Raw genomic sequence first — 17,927 nt, forward strand, 5'->3', positions numbered from 1 at the left:
AGGAAACTCCCAACACACTGCTATTTAGTGTAAAACTTGCATTTATATTAATTTTGCCAAAGTGCATAACTTTGCATTTATCAACATTGAACCCATCCAGTTTGCTGCCCAGTTTTCCAGTTTAGACAAATCACTCTGCAAAGTGGCAGCATCCTGCATGGAACCTATAGTTCTGCACAATTTAGTATCATCTGCAAAAATAGAAACAGTACTTTCAATGTCCACCTCCAGGTCATTAATAAACAAGTTGAAAAGCAAGGGACCTAGTACAGAGCCCTGCGGTACTCCACTAACAACACTGGTCCATTTAGAAAATGTTACATTTACCACCACTCTTTGTAGTCTATCTTTTAGCCAGTTCTATATCCAGGTCCAAATACTATGTTCCAGGCCAACATTCCTTAATTTAACCAGTAACCTTTTGTGTGGCACTGTATCAAATGCTTTAGCAAAGTCTAAGTAAATCACATCCACTGCCATCCCAGAATCGAGGCCTCTACTTACATTCTCATAAAAAGAAATTAAGTTAGTCTGGCAAGATCTATTACACATAAAACCATACTGGCACAAACTCATAGTATTATGATTTGCTATGAAATCCAGTATCTTATCCTTTATTAACCCTTCGAAAAGCTTTCCTACCTCTGACGTCAGACTAACTGGCCTATAGTTTTGAGGCTGAGAACGGGATCCTTTTTTGAATAGAGGCACCACATTAGCAATTCGCCAGTCTCTCGGCACTATGCCAGATCTCAATGAATCCTGAAAAATTAAGTAAAGAGGTTTGGCAATCACAGAGCTAAGCTCGCTAATTACCCTGGGATGAATACCATCTGGCCCTGGACCTTTGTTAATCTTAACATGTTCTAGTCTCTTTTGAATTTCTTCATGTGTGAACCATGCATCATTAGTTGTATTACTAGAATTGGGACTGTTAAGAAGGAAACCTTCACTTACTTGCTTTTCAACTTGTTTATTAATGACCTGGAGGTGGGCATTGAAAGTACTGTTTCTATTTTTGCAGATGATACTAAATTGTGCAGAACTATAGGTTCCATGCAGGATGCTGCCACTTTGCAAAGTGATCTGTCTAAACTGGAAAACTGGGCAGCAAACTGGAAAATGAGGTTCAATGTTGATAAATGCAAGGTTATGCACTTTGGCAAAAATAATATAAATGCAAGTTATACACTAAATGGCAATGTGTTGGGAGTTTCCTTAAATGAAAAGGATCTAGGGGTCTTTGTAGATAACACGTTGTCTAATTCTGGGCAGTGTCATTCTGTGGCTACTAAAGCAAATAAAGTTCTGTCTTGCATAAAAAAGGGCATTAACTCAAGGGATGAAAACATAATTATGCCTCTTTATAGGTCCCTGGTAAGGCCTCATCTGGAGTATGCAGTTCAGTTTTGGACTCCAGTCCTTAAGAGGGATATAAATGAGCTGGAGAGAGTGCAGAGACGTGCAACTAAATTGGTTAGAGGGACGGAAGACTTAAATTATGAGGGTAGACTGTCAAGGTTGGGGTTGTTTTCTCTGGAAAAAAGGCGCTTGCGAGGGGACATGATTACACTTTACAAGTACATTAGAGGACATTATAGACAAATGGCAGGGGACCTTTTTACCCATAAAGTGGATCACCGTACCAGAGGCCACCCCTTTAGACTAGAAGAAAAGAACTTTCATTTGAAGCAACGTAGAGGGTTCTTCACAGTCAGGACAGTGAGGTTGTGGAATGCACTGCCGGGTGATGTTGTGATGGCTGATTCAGTTAATGCCTTTAAGAATGGCTTGGATGATTTTTTGGACAGACATAATATTAAAGGCTATTGTGATACTAAACTCTATAGTTAATATAGGTATGGGTATATAGAATTTTAATTAAAAGTAGGGAGGGGTGTGTGTAGGGATGCTGGGTTTTCATTTGGAGGGGTTGAACTTGATGGACTTTGTCTTTTTTCAACCCAATTTAACTATGTAACTATGTAACTAACTATGTAACTGGTTCCTCATTTGTGTAGACAGATAAAAAATATGAGTTCAGAATCTGCGCTTTTATTTTGTTGTCATCAACCAGCTGACCCCCCTCTGATAGTAAGGGTCCCACCCCTTCCTGCTTAGTTTTTTTACTATTAACATATTTAAAAAATATTTTTGGATTTTTTTTACTGCTTGCTGCAATATTCTTTTCTATATCAATTTTAGCTTGCCTTATAGCTCTTTGCATGATTTATTGGCCTCCTTGTACCTTACACTGTATAAATGTTTCGGCTGTACCAGCTAACTTGAAAGCCTTAAAAGCACATCTTTTAAGAAGATCCCTTCTTGCTTACGCCTGCCACTCTAATTACTTAGAAACTGTAACTATGAGTGCTCCCTTTGGGGAATTTACCACTAAAGACTTGTACAGGCGACAGTGAAGACAAGTCTTGCAATGTCCTGCAAATACCTTCTGGGACAGATGGAGAAAGCAATACATCTCCACTTTCCAACCACGGAACAAATGGCAGACCGCAAAACCCAACCTCAAATCTGGTGATGTTGTTCTTGTGAAAGATTGTCACGGAGAAATGAATGGCCCTTAGGTCTTGTTACCAAAACATTTCAAAGCGAGGATGGAAGAGTCCGCAAAGTTGAGGTCAAAACCACCAAACAAGGAGAAACAAAAATTTTCCTCAGACCAGTTTCTGAGCAAACTTTACTTATCTCCTGAGGAATAAAGTGGTGGCATCTATAGATACCAGACGGGGAGTGTCATGTCTCCAGCATAAGCTGTCATCATGCTGTTACATTTCCTTGCACACCTTTGGTGAATTCCCTCCACTGGTTGCTTGCTGTGATTATGCAAGGCAATTTCATGTATTTATTCTGCACCTCCATACAGCTTATGGCAGAATTGCATTTGAACTTATCTGGCTACTCTAGTTCTACCATGTGTCAGCATAGTGCCTTGTGGGAGCTAAGATTCCATTTTACAGTCCATGCTGTGCATAGTTCTGCATTCTCCCTTTGTGGTAGCATCACTGGTAAGCTAATGGATTTAAAGCTGCATTAATCCACCTTTACAGCTACAGCACCCCCAGAGACATTGCTGCATATGCATTTCGTGCCAGCTAAAGTTATTTGTGTTGTAGTTATGTACTCTTACATGTTTATATATTACTGTTCATTGCAAAACATACTCATTTCATGTTCTGTTGTTTGTTACAGTTTCATCTCTATTCTACTCTATTCCACTTGCCTATCCAGTAAAATCTACAGACTCCACGCTCAGTCTCTTTATTGGATTGTGGGGAGGTTTAGCTGCATGTCGGGAGGACAGAACAATAATAATAATAGAATAATAACAGCAGCAGACAAACTTTAGGTCATGAACACAGCAAGGTCAGAACCAGGAAGTCACACATGGACAGGCACAGGTAGCACAGAACAACTGAATCCATAATCAGAGCACCTAGGAGCAAGCGAGCAAGCTTGACCTATAACGGGCAATATGTGAGTTCAGAACAGGGGGGCTTTATAGCCAGACTATTGTCTTATACTGATCACCTTTGTCCAGATTGAAACAAGCCATGAATACTTTTTACATTTTTTATTTTATGACCACACCCCATAAATACCACATCCATTTTACAAAATGTGTCAGGCTATGGAAAGTTTGAACACATTATCTTTGCTTATCTTAAATAGTTACAAATGTATCAGTGCATCTGCCAGCTGCCACATATTCTGGGCCCTCTTATTTAATTAAGTTTTAGGAACTTTGTATCTTTATCTGGCTTTGTATCTTTATGTGGTTGTTCAGTGCAGGAGATCAAAGAGAAAGTCGGGACATTTCAGTAACAATCTGGGACTGCCGTAGTGAGGTGTGGGCCAGCCCGTTACCCGCAGGTTTACCTGAAGGTTGGTCGGGTTTGGGCCGACCTCGCACCCCCATTTGCGGGTGGTGGGTCAAGCTCTTCTTCCTGCTCTCCAAGTCAGCCACCTTACATTGACGGTTTCCACTTTTATAGCCTCACACTTGCTTGCCCTGCCCCTTTTGTGACATCATCTGCAGGGCGGCATGGGTCTATAAAAGGAACCCAGAAGTCAGACTCAGGCGGGTGGAGGGAGGGCGAGGTCGGATGCAGGTTAGGTTTTACCCGACCTGCACATCACTAGACTGCAGGTGGAGCTGTCAAAATCGGTAATGTCCCCACAGCAGTGAACCAGGACCTTAGCTGTCTGCCCATGTAAAGTAGAGGTAATGTAGACAGCATGAAAATACCAGGTTGCTATTTCAAACCTGGGTAGGATATTGCAAGAAGACTTTGAAATTCCATTGAACATCAATGTTTCTTTTTAAATCCAGGCCAACAATATATTTTTTTTAACTTTCATGGAGGCCCTGGCTACCAATAGTTTTTTTTTTTAACGTTGGGGCTGCCCACCAATTTAAAAAAAAAAAAAAAAAACTTTGGTGGGGGTTCTGGCCACAAGTTTAGCTCTGTGATTGCCAAACCTCTTTACTTCATTTTTCAGGATTCACTGTGGTCTGGCATGGTGCAGAGAGGCAAACTGCTAATTTGGTGTCCCTATTCAAAAACAGATCATAAAAAAAAAGATACATAAAGATATATAGGAAAGATATATAGGAAAGTCAGTGAACATTACACATAAAAAGTTTGTATTAAAATAATTGCCTTTAGCATCTCTCTCTTTTTCATCTTTTTTTCCCCAGTTGCTCACTCGCAAGATTTTGAGGTGCCATCTTGGAAATGTTGATGTACTTCACCTACATTTATGTATTAGTATAGTGTGTCAATTGTTGTGGGTGGTAACAAAAACCAATGTGTTTTCAGCATACGCCAGGGTACTGTATAATTTGAAATGCTTTGCATGATGTGCCATTTGGTGGATCCTTTGCTTCTCTATGCCAGTTCAAGTGCATTTACACCTCTGAGTGCATTTTTAAAAACAAAAAAAGCGTCATATGGCCCTAGTCTAAATGGATTTGTACCCTCACAGAGCAATAGTTTTTAGCTGTTTAGAATTTGCTTTTATAACATAGTAACGGGCAGAGTTTTCAAAGTTTGAAGTGAAAATTTGAATTTAAAAAATTTGAATTTCGAGCTATTTTTGTGTACTTTGACAAGGGAATAGTTTCATGTACTGTCTCTTTAGAAATTCAACTTCGACCATTTCCCATCTAAAACCTGGCGAATTGCTGTGTTAGCCTATGGGGGACCTCCTAGAATCTATTTGGAGTCAATTGTTGGACTTTGAAAAATCAAAGTTTTTTTCTTTTAAAAAAACTTCGAATTCGATCGAATCGAACTTTGATTCATACCATTCAAATTCGATCAAATACGGACTCGAAGAAAAAAAGTCAACTTTTTAAATAAATTTCAGTTGGTCTTTTTTATTCAAATTTAAAAGTAATGGAAGTTCAAAAAAACTCTTATTACTTCAAAATTCAACCCTTGATAAATCTTTTTGTTATTTGGTACTGAAAAATTGGCTTTGCCCCAGTCATGTATGGGTTAGTATATGTTCATTTGTGCACAACTTGGCATTCACACATGATTTACACATTCATTCACATACCCATTGTTCCTTAAATCTGGAAAAAAACATCAACTTTTTAAACAACATTACAGGAAAGTGGAATACCTTAGGGGTAATGTAGGGAGGGGGAAGTGTATCCCATGGAGGCTGTAAATATCCAGTAACAAATGCTAATTATTAAGAAACTATACAAATAAAAAATCTATAATGAATACTAACTGAAAAGTTACTTAGAATTTGCCTCTATAACACAATAAGGGGAAGTTTTTGTATAGGAGAAAAGAAAGAAAGTATCCCCGTCTTTTTGATCACAAAAAGCACACAAAAAGTTATATATTATCACTATGTAATTTGATTTCAGTTAAACCATTTAGTCTCGTGATTCTATATCTGTTGGTTCCCCCCTTAATAATTCATCCCACAAAGTGCTAGTGCTTAACCTTAATTAAATAGCATTAAATAGAGTAAAACTAAGACAAATATTGTGTATGCTTTGTAATTTCTAACTCATGAACAATTCATTTAACATTAATTGATTGTTGAATTACTAAAAATCAACTAAAACACCAATAAGGGTGATAAAGTGCCACCAGATTGTGATCAATTCACTTATGAATCAATTAAAGTGCAATTGTTAATATCTCTGATTCCAAGAAAAGGTAAGAAAAGGAAATTAGTAGATTGGTGGAGAAGTCCCGTATTTTCTAGCTGATTTTATCTAAAATGGTATAAACCAATGAGAAATAGCAAGCCTGACAGAAGTCAGATCCCCTCCTTTTAATCATTTTTATATATCTGAAGATAGATCATTCCATTTTATTGACAATAAGGGGAAGATTTACTAACCGCCAAAATTTGCCAGCGTCCACTTCGCACCCAGTGCAACACTTCAGCAGGCGAAAATTCACTCAGACTACGCTAGTTCAGTAAAATGTGGAGTTTTGTCATGGGTGCCGAAAGCTGGTGACTTTTCACTAGTGTTACTTGAGCAATGCGAGCATTTGATAGTGAAGATGCGCTAGTGTTCATTTCTGCCTAGTGAAACTTCGCTAGGGATCTTGCGCTCAGGTCAATTTGCATCGGGTGGGAAATTTAAAGTTGTATGGATGTCTTTAGGTTAAATGTTGGTGCATATACTTACAAATTACCCTTTTTAAAACACATGTCCAGGGAACCTTAATGAAGACAATAGAGTTGTTAAAATGCCCTACACATGAGCCCACTATAAAGTTAATGTTCCATATGTTAGGAAAAGTATGGAAAAAAATGGTCTTATGACACCTATGCAGACGTATGTTTTCAGACAAGAATTTATATGCACTATTTTTATTTGAGCTCTGTACATGCCACATACTTTGGCATATCTATGCATACAGTAAGGGGCACATTTATCGAGGGTCGAATATCGAGAGTTAATTCGAGGGTCGAATTCGACCCTCGAAGTTAAATCCTTTGAATTCGAATATCGAATTTGAAGGATTTAGTGCAAATACTTCAATCTTCGAAGATAAAATCCTTAGAATCAAACGATTCTAATGATTTTAAGCGATCCATCGAAGGATTTTTCTTCAATCAAAAAAAAGGTTAAAAAAGTGATGGGGAAGGTCCCCATAGGCTAACATTGTACCTCAGTAGGTTTAACCTGCCAAAGTATGTAGTCAAAGTATTTTTTAAAGAGACAGTACTTCAACTATCGAATGGTTGAATAGTCGAACGATTTTTAGTTTGAATCGTTCGAATTGAAGTCGAAGTTCGTAGTAGCCTATTCGATGGTTAAAGTACCCAAAAAAATACTTTGAAGTTCGAAGTCTTTTTCATTTGAATCCTTCACTCAAACTTAGTAAATGTGCCCCTAACTGTTCCGTAACTGTTGCCCTACACATGAGCCCACAGTAAGTTTAGTGTTCCATACGTTAGAAAAAGTATGGAAAAAAACGGTTACTAAAAAAAGATTTTTAAAGGGATCCTGTCATTGGAAAACATGATTTTTTTCCACACGCATCAGTTAATAGTGCTACTCCTGCAAAATTCTGCACTGAAATCCTTTTCTCAAAAGAGCAAACAGATTTTTTTATATTCAATTTTGAAATCTGACATGGGGCTAGACATTTTGTCAATTTCCCAGCTGCCCCCATGTCACGATCGCCGCCCGGAGCAGTTCCAGGAGCTCCGGGCGGCGCGCCCTCCCCTGCCGGCGTCGCTCCCAAAATGGCGGCGCCCATGGCCGCCACGTGGGTAGCGGCGCTGGCGCGATGACGTCAGCGCGCCGACGTCGGCACAAGGACGCCAATGACGTCACAATGGCGCCAAATTCAAATATAAAAACGCTACTAAGACGCCAGAATGGCGCCCAAGTATAGGAAACTTTCCCTGAGTTTATCCTGGGTTCCCTGTGAGCTACTTTTGTTCCTGATTATTATCCTGACCCTTGCCTGGACTTTGCTGTTATCCATCTGCCTGTGAACTCTTGCCTGGATTCTGACTACTCCTTTGATTAACCATTTGGACACCGCGACCTTGCTCCCTCAAGAGGGCTTCCTCCTCGATCCTGACTACCTCCCTGGAGGGAGCTCCCGGCTCCCTGACACCCCAGTCATGTGACTTGTGCCTGCACTTCAGGTGAGAAATGCTTTCTGGCATGCTGCTGTTTTTCCTTCTCAATGTAACTGAATGTTTCTCAGTGGGACATGGGTTTTTACTATTGAGTGCTGTTCTTAGATCTACCAGGCAGCTGTTATCTTGTGTTAGGGAGCTGCTATCTGGTTACCTTCCCATTGTTCTTTTGTGTGGCTGCTGGGGGGAAAAGGGAGGGGGATGATATCACTCTAACTTGCAGTACAGCAGTAAAGAGTGAATGAGGGTTCTTCACAGTCAGGACAGTGAGGTTGTGGAATGCACTGCCGGGTGATGTTGTGATGGCTGATTCAGTTAATGCCTTTAAGAATGGCTTGGATGATTTTTTGGACAGACATAATATTAAAGGCTATTGTGATACTAAACTCTATAGTTAATATAGGTATGGGTATATAGAATTTTAATTAAAAGTAGGGAGGGGTGTGTGTATGGATGCTGGGTTTTCATTTGGAGGGGTTGAACTTGATGGACTTTGTCTTTTTTCAACCCAATTTAACTATGTAACTATGTAACTATGTAAGTTTATCAGAGCACACGTCACATGACTTGGGGCAGCTGGGAAATTGACAAAATGTCTAGCCCCATATCAGATTGCAAAATTGAATATAAAAAAATCTGTTTGCTCTTTTGAGAAATGGATTTCAGTGCAGAATTCTGCTGGTGCAGCACTATTAACGGATTCATTTTGAAAAATTGTTTTTTTCCATGACAGTATCCTTTAAGGACTTTTACAGCCTATCATTCTGAAATAAGGAAAAGATGTTTTTTTGAACTTTGATGCATTTTCAACTCACAGAATATGATGTAAGTGACAGAAGATTAAGGAAGATCTATGTACTCTATTGCACTTTGCCTGGTCTGAACTGGCAAAGGCAAGTCTGGTGAAAGAGGTAACGTTCAGTAAAATCTGCATTTTAGTATTTGCGGAGTAACGTCCATTCATTATCGCCCAGCAATAGAATGCGAATGACCGCTAGTGCTTGTCTAGAGAATAGTCGCCTGCGTCGTTAGTAAATTGGCAATGTCCCTGAGGGAGGTAACACTAGCGAATTGATGCTAGCTTTAGCCACTTTGCCCTTTAGTAAATCTGCCCCTGAAAGTTAAAGGGATTCTGTCATGATGTAAATATTGGCACCAGGCATATATGGGTTAAAATATGTAGTCATATTCCAGAAAGCAGTGTACTCACAAATGGTAGGCAAAAGCCCATGTTCTATCTATGACAATTTTTTACACTCAAATTGTTGTGCGTAAAAAAATTTGATGCCTATTAACTTCAATGTGTTATGCAAATTTTTCGCTGGGACAGATTCACTCAAGATTTTTGTTGTTCTTGTAATATTGGATTGGTAGACAATCATTTTAGGACATTATGCCTGATCCTATGCTTTCAAAAAAAGCCAGCATTTTACAATGGAACTGCTTTTAGATAAGCTATTGTAACTTGCGTAACGTGAGTTGTGGTTGGGACTTGGGTGTTTTACTATTGAGTGCTATTCTCATTCTCATTCTCATGCAGGGGAGCATATTTAGCAATGCAAGTATTGTTTCATTGATTTGCATAATTTATGTATTTTATCATTTATGTGGTTGTCCAGAAAGGGGTACTCAAAAATGATAGGCAAATGCCCAGGTACTGTCTATTAGTACATGTAACAGCATTTTTGTATTGTGTAAAAAATTGTTTTGTGTAAAAAACATTTTGACGCCTATTGATATGTTGAGTATTTTGCAAATTCTTTGCCAGGACAGATTCACTCATCACTACGAATACATTTTTGTTGTTGTTGTAATATTGGATTGGTAGGCAGTCATCTTAGGTCATTGTGCCTGATCCTATGCTTTCAGAAAAAGCCAGATTTTACAATGGAACTGCTTTCAATTAAGCTTTCATAGTTACATAGTTAAATCGGGTTGAAAAAAGACAAAGTCCATCAAGTTCAACCCCTCCAAATGAAAACCCAGCATCCATATACACACCCCTCCCTACTTTCACATAAACTCTATATACCCATACCTATACTAAATATAGAGCTTAGTATCACAATAGCCTTTGATATTATGTATGTCCAAAAAATCATCCAAGCCATTCTTAAAGGCATTAACTGAATCAGCCATCACAACATCACCCGGCAGTGCATTCCACAACCTCACTGTCCTGACTGTGAAGAACCCCCTACGTTGCTTCAAATGAAAGTTCTTTTCTTCTAGTCTAAAGGGGTGGCCTCTGGTACAGTGATCCACTTTATGAGTAAAAAGGTCCCCTGCTATTTGTCTATAATGTCCTGTAATGTACTTGTAAAGTGTAATCAAGTCCCCTCGCAAGCAGCTTTTTTCCAGAGAAAACAACCCCAACATCATAGGCGGATTTTAATGAAGGCTGGGGAAGGCTAAGCCTCCCCAAACATAAGCATTATGCTACACAAGTAACTAACTAAAAAACTCAGGGAGTCAGCAGGTGAAAAACTTACATTATCGTGGCACTGTCGACTTCAATAAGCAGCGTTAACATGTGAACAGATGCAAGGGTTAGACTGTAATAATCTATCCATAATGTACTCCACCTTGCTGGTAGATGAGTTAAATCCTTACTCTCAGACTCTGCTGCTCTTGCCTGCCCTGCTTCCCAGTGTAAGTTTAGACCAGCCAGCAGTGGGCGGAGCTACACGGAGAAATCACTGAACTGGGGATCCCATGAAGAGAAGTGAAGGTGTGTAAAAAGTCTGGGATCAAGATCCTTTGGGGCTGTATGGATTTATATTACCAGGGAACTGCCTTGCTGGAGAGGTTTTTGCTGGGGGGCTAATGCTGCCAAGGGCTGGGCATGCTGGCATGTAATAGAAAAAAAACAAACAAAAGTGTGGGGACAAAAAAATACATATTGGGAGTTGAATGTAAGGAATCCATCTAACATGACTGAGTAGAGTGAAAAAAAAATTCAACCTTAAAAGACCACATAATTTGTTTTAAAAAAATTGTTTTTTTCTGTTACCCTGCACTGAGTTATCAACATGTGTGTGACAAAAAAACATTGTTGGTAAGTCTATTGTATTGATGGTCATTGCAGATACAGTCATATGAAAAAGTTTGGGAACCCCTCTTAATTCTTTGGAGTTTTGTTTGTCATTTTTTTGTTTTGTCATAGCAACTTCCTTTTAATATATAACATGCCTTATGGAAACAGTAGTATTTCAGCAGTGACATAACGTTTTTTGGATTAACAGAAAATATGCATCATAACAAAATGAGACAGGTGCATAAATTTGGGCACCCCAACAGAGATATTCCATGAATACTTAGTTACAAATATAACAGCCTCTAGACGCCTCCTATAGACTTTGATGAGTGTCTGGATTCTGGATGGCGGTATTTTTGACCATTGGTCCATACAAAATCTCTCCAGTTCAGTTAAATTTGATGGCTGCCGAGCATGGAGAGTCTGCTTCAAATCATCCCATAGATTTTCCATGATATTCAAGTCGGGGGACTCCAGAATATTGTACTTGTCCCTCTGCATAAATGTCTTTGTAGATTTCCCAGTGTGTTTAGGGTCATTGTCTTGTTGGAATATCCAACCCCTGCAGCGGAACTTCAACTTTGTGACTGATGCTTGAACATTATCCTGAAGAATTTGTCAATATTGGGTTGAATTCATCCGACCCTGGACTTTAACATGGGCCCCAGTAGTCCCTGAACTAGCCACACAGCCCCACAGCATGATGGGACCTCCACCAAATGTGACAGCAGGTAGCAGGTGTTTTTCGTGGAATGCCGTGTTCTTCTTCCGCCAAGCAAAGCTCTTTTTGTTATAGCCAAATAACTCCATTGTTGTCTCAGCAGTCCAAAGCACTTTCCTTTCCTGATTACATTCCTTACAGTTGAAACTGTCAGTTTAAACCTCTGAGATAGCTTTTTGTAGCCTTCCCCTAAAGCATGATACTGAACAATCTTTGTTTTCAGATCTTTTGAGAGTTGCTTTGAGGATCCCATGCTGTCACTCTTCAGAGGAGAGTCAAACAGAAGCACAACTTGCAGTTGGTCACTTTTCTTTTGATTGGACACTCCTGCCTATGAAGTTCAAAGCTTAAAGGAATAGTAACATCAAAAAATAAAAGTGTTTTAAAGTAATGAAAATATAATGCAATATTATGTGTTGCCCTGCACTGGTAAAACTGTTGTGTTTGCTTAAGAAACACTACTATTGTTTATATAAATAAGCTGCTGTGTAGCAATGGGGGCAGCCATGCAAAGGAGAAATGGCACAGGTTACACAGCAGATAGCAAATAAGCTCTGTCTGTCTAATGGTGTTATCTGTTATCCATTAGTTTAAAATGTACCATATAGCCGTTTTTCAATTTCTGCCATTGCTCCATAGCAGCTTGTTTATATGAACTATAGTAGTGTTTCTGAAGCAAACACATCAGTTTTACCAGTGCAGGGCAACAGTACGTGATATTTGCATTACTTTGAAACACTTACTGTTACTGTTCCTTTAAGGAGCTAACCCAACCAATTTGGTGTTGCCAGTAATCAGAATTGAGCAGTTACATGCATTGAAATTAGCAAAATTACAAGGGTACCCACATTTTTGCAGAGCCAGTTTTTCACATTTGATTTAATTTCAAACAACTGAATACTGCTTCACTAAAGAAAACACCCCAGTTTCTGGGAAATGAAAGACATACCTCTGTTATCTTTTTCGTTGAAAGTGGAGTCAATTATTATGCAGGCTAATAGGGGTTCCAAAACTTTTTCATATGGCTGTAGATACTTACCATTTTTTAGCCTACCCAAACAAAAAAATCACCATCCGCCTATGCCCAACATTGACAGTCTACCCTCATAATTTAAGTCTTCCATCCCTCTAACCAATTTAGTTGCATGTCTCTGCACTCTCTCCAACTCATTTATATCCCTCTTAAGGACTGGAGTCCAAAACTGCGCTGCATACTCTATAAAGAGGCATAATTATGTTTTCATCCCTTGAGTTAATGCCCTTTTTTATGCAAGACAAAACTTAATTTGCTTTAGTAGCCACATAATGACACTGCCCAGAATAAGACAATTTGTTATCTACAAAAACACCTAGAGCCTTCTCATTTAAGGAAACTCCCAACACACTGCCATTTAGTGTATAACTTGCATTTACCGTATATACTCGCGTATAAGCCGAGATTTTCAGCACCCAAAATGTTCTTGAAAATCCTACCTCGGCTTATACGCGGGTCAGCTGCCTTACCGGTAAATTTGTAGCGATGAATCCCCCTCCCAGCCGCGAAGAAAGAGCAACAGCGCAAGTGTCATCTAGGTGTAATAAGGCAAACCCCGCCTCTGCCTGCCCCACGTGAACTGCGCTTGCGCGTCTCCTCCTCCATTCCGTGATTCGCGAGTGCGCGCACCGTCTTCTCCAGTCCCGTGCGCGCAAACCAGTTTCCTCGCCATGGGTCAGGGCAGCCGGAATCCAGGTTTCCCAGCGCCTTAAGCAGCGACCATCATGTTGAGCAGCGAATCACAGAGCCGCCGTTGAGTGATCCTCCTGGGCCAAAGCCCTAACACCTTCCCCTGGAGGAGCCATGGCTGAGCAGACGTACTCCTGGTAAGCGAGGCTGCAGGTGAGGAGGATGAGGGGGGAGGGAACAGGCCAGTTGAGACGCGCTGTGTTTGTTATGGGCACTTGCAGGGATGCCATGTATGCGGCCCTCCATCTGTTGTCCAGCTATCACTTTCACCAGCGCATTCACGGCTCCTGCATGTTGTAGTGAGGCATCCCAGCCGCACGCTGACGTCATCAGCTCAGCGCCGGCTGCAGGAAGCAGTATCCCCGGCTCTCCCCTTCTTATACACGAGTACCGTATATACGGTATATCTCTCAGTCTGAATTGAACTTGAACTTGTTAAGGGTTATTTTAAGGGTTATTTCCTGCTTCGTTTGCTCATTTCTCGGGCCAGGTAATACATTTCAGTGATGCAGTGATCATGGCTTGATTTTTAACATTAAACCGACTGTTTGATATTTCTGAGACTTTTCTGAGTTGTGTCTAGGCTTATACGCGAGTCAATAAGTTTTTCTGGTTTTCATAGGTAAAATTAGGTACCTCGGCTTATACGCGGGTCGGCTTATACACGAGTATATACGGTATATTAATTTTGCCAAAGTGCACAACCTTGCATTTATCAACATTGAACCTCATTTTCCAGTTTGCTGCCCAGTTTCCCAGCTTAGACAAATCACTCTGCAAAGTGGCAGCATCCTGCATAGAACCTATAGTTCTGCACAATTTAGTATTATCTGTGAAAATAGAAACAGTACTTTCAATGCCCACCTCCAGGTCATTAATAAACAAGTTGAAAAGCAAGAGACCTAGAACAGAGCCCTGTGGTACTCCACTAACAACACTGGTCCAATTAGAAAATGTTCCATTTACCACCACTCTTTGTAATCTATCTTTTAGCCAGTTCTCTACCCAGGTACAAATACTATGTACCAGGTCAGCATTCCTTAAAGGGATCCAGTCATCGGAAAACATGTTTTTTTTTCAAAACCCATCAGTTAATAGTGCTGCTCCAGCAGAATTCTGCACTGAAACCCATTTCTCAAAAGAGCAAACAGATTTTTTTATATTCAATTTTGGAATCTGACACGGGGCTAGACATTTTGTCAATTTCCCAGCTGCCCCATGTCATGTGACTTGTGCCTGCACTTTAGGAGAGAAATGCTTTCTGGCAGGCTGCTGTTTTTCCTTCTCAATGTAACTGAATGTGTCTCAGTGAGACATGGGTTTTTACTATTGAGTGTTGTTCTTAGATCTACCAGGCAGCTGTTATCTTGTGTTAGGGAGCTGCTATCTGGTTATCTTCCCATTGTTCTTTTGTTTAGCTGGGGGGGGGGGAGGGAGGGGGATGATATCACTCCAACTTGCAGTACAGCAGTCTCTACTTACCTTCTCATAAAAAGAAATTAAGTTAGTCTGGCAAGATTTCAGTATAACTTGCGTAACACAAGATGTGGTTGGGGCTTGGGTGTTTTACTATTAAAGGAAAACTATACCCCCCAAACAATGTAGGTCTCTATTAACAGATACTGAGTAAAACAGCTCATGTGTAAAACCCTGCTTCATGTAAATGAACCATTATCATAATAATATACTTTTTTAGTAGTATGTGCCATTGGGTAATCATAAATAGAAAATTGCCATTTTAAAAGATAAGGGCCGCCCCCTGAGATCAAACGATTCACTGTGCACACATACAAACCACATGTAAGGTCACATGAGCCAATTAACAGTCAGAGTTCTGCCTTTTGCTTCCTCACTTCTTCCTGTTACAGTTAGTGTTGTAGTACTTCTGGTCAGGTGATCTCTGAGGCAGCACAGATAGAGTCACGAAATGGTGGTTCAAGGCAAGAGATGTAAAAGGGCAATATTTATGTAAATATATATTCCAGTTTGGTAAGATTCTTTAATATGTCATTAAATTTGATATAAACTATCTGTTGCTTAAGTATTAATTTGGGGGTATAGTTTTCCTTTAAGTGCTATTCTCATGAAGGTTAGCATATTTAGCACTGCAAGTGTAAAGGAGCTGTTGCAGTTATTTTATTGTCTCATTGATGTGCATAGTTTTTGTGGTTGTATTATATATATATGATATAATTTATGTGGTTGTCCAGAAAGGGGTGTGTATTATATTTTTATCCCTGAATTATTTTTATTACATGTTTTTTAGCATTACTTTGCAACTTTGGTGTAAATATGTTTTCCATGTTGGATTTAACAGAATGTGTACTTTCCACAAAATATATTGTTTTCTGTGGGTCTTTGTATAGTTGGGGAGTCTTATGACACGTGTGCAGGCAGGGGGGGGGTTTGTTTTCAGGCAAGAATTTATATGCACTATTTTTATTTGGGCTCTGTAAATGCCACATACTTTGTTATATCTATGCATACAGGAACTGTTCCATGGAACATTGTTTTTCATATTTAGGGTGATTTGCCTTTGTATGCTTTGTATGTGTGTTTTGATTAGGTCTTAATCTTACCTTAGATTCGGCGCATACGACGTGATGACTGCGATTCATCTCAGTGTGTTGGAACGGACGGTATCATACTTAAAATCACCCGTGGAGTTCTACCCTTAAGGGGGAATGTAATATTGGTTGCTAAAGCAAAAATTATTTGAAATTTGTTCACAATGCAAATAAATGTTTGCAAAGTGAACAATTTTGCCTTTGAAAATACTTTGCCCCTAATGTGACAGTAGAATAGCGACTGCAAATGTTATAGTTTAGTGCACAATGTATGTAATAAAATTTTTATATCACAACCATTTTTTGAGACAAAATATTTTAACAAAACTCCAGAGCAGGTGTGAAAGGTTTGCAATGTGCAATTAAGATTCACAATGCAATAAAAAGCCTAGCGAAAAATATTATATTGCGACATGCAAATTTTTATTTGCAAAGTTATTATATCAAGCTGTGTAGGTGCAAAAAAGCATTCAGTTGCAAAAACAAGGAATAAATACATCAATATGTTACATTGTATCAAGAAAGCATGGTGTTATCAGATCAAGCTATTAAATTGTATCAAAAGAGCAAGTTGCTGTCAAATCACTAAGATACACGGATAATGTCTATAAGAAGGTCCCATTTCTGCACCCAAATAAATATAGTATATCACAATTTGATCATGTATCCCCAGTTATTAAATCATTCATGCACCTGCCCAGGTTGCAATAAACACGTTACTGAAACAGCATGTTCATTGGTGACATTTGAATATGCTGTTTCAGTAACGAGTTTATCGCAACCCGGGTAGGTGCATGAATGATTTAATAACTGGGATATTAAGTGGTATTAAGTGGACTTGTGTATTTGTTGATTAGCCTGTTACACGTCACATCCCTCTGCATGTCACACACTTTTCCCCGCCATACAATGTATATAAACTTTTGTGTGTATTTCCGTTTTACTTTGAAAAAGGCTGGGGATCCAGCCGATACATTAGTTTTTGTGCCCACAATAAAGATTTTTTACATTTTGTAAGACCTGCTACTTTTACAGATTTTGTCTACTTATATAGAACTGAATACGTGAGTGCACACCAGGAACCTTTAAACAGGAACTTTTTTAAAACATTTTATTTTTATTAGAACATTTTAAAACTAGGTTTTACCTGCAACTTACTTGCTGCTTTCAAAGTAAACCTCCATACTTGGCTGCCCTTTTATTAGACACCAGTGGGATCACCTGACTATAGCTGGGAAGGGTGGGAGCTACAACATGGAGTTGGTCACTGCTCCTGCAATGTTGTAGCTCCCACCCTTCCCAGCTATAGTCAGGTGATCCCACTGGTGTCTAATAAAAGGGCAGCCAAGTATGGAGGTTTACTTTGAAAGCAGTAATGACTTTGACGTAGTTGGCCAGCTTAAATATATTGCAATATATGGACAAACAATCCCTGTTTTGTTTAAAGGGTAAGGCATTTTTCAGTAGCAGTATGCACAAAATGTCTCTGTCTTAAATATATTGATAATGGGTTGAGTGCAGAGGACCTCTTGTATTTGTCTATATGTATTTTGTGGTCACAGCCTCATTGCACCCCTGCCTAATGGTTTTTAAAAATTTGTGGTGAGCAGAACTTTCCCTTGTTTGTTATAGTTATACAGGAGCAGTGACCAGCTCCATTTTGTAGCTCCCACCCCTCCCAGCTATAATCAGGTGATCCCACTGGTGTCTAATAAAAGG

The 17,927-nt window shown here is 39.4% G+C and overlaps 1 protein-coding gene across 1 annotated transcript in view; it reads right to left on the reverse strand.

Moving 5' to 3' along the window:
- The window catches only part of LOC121403692 (cyclic AMP-responsive element-binding protein 3-like protein 3), a 253,263-nt gene that overhangs the window by 81,113 nt on the left and 154,223 nt on the right, over positions 1-17,927 (reverse strand).

The sequence above is a fragment of the Xenopus laevis genome, chromosome 1L, assembly GCF_017654675.1.
Source record: "Xenopus laevis strain J_2021 chromosome 1L, Xenopus_laevis_v10.1, whole genome shotgun sequence".
NCBI lineage: Eukaryota > Metazoa > Chordata > Amphibia > Anura > Pipidae > Xenopus > Xenopus laevis.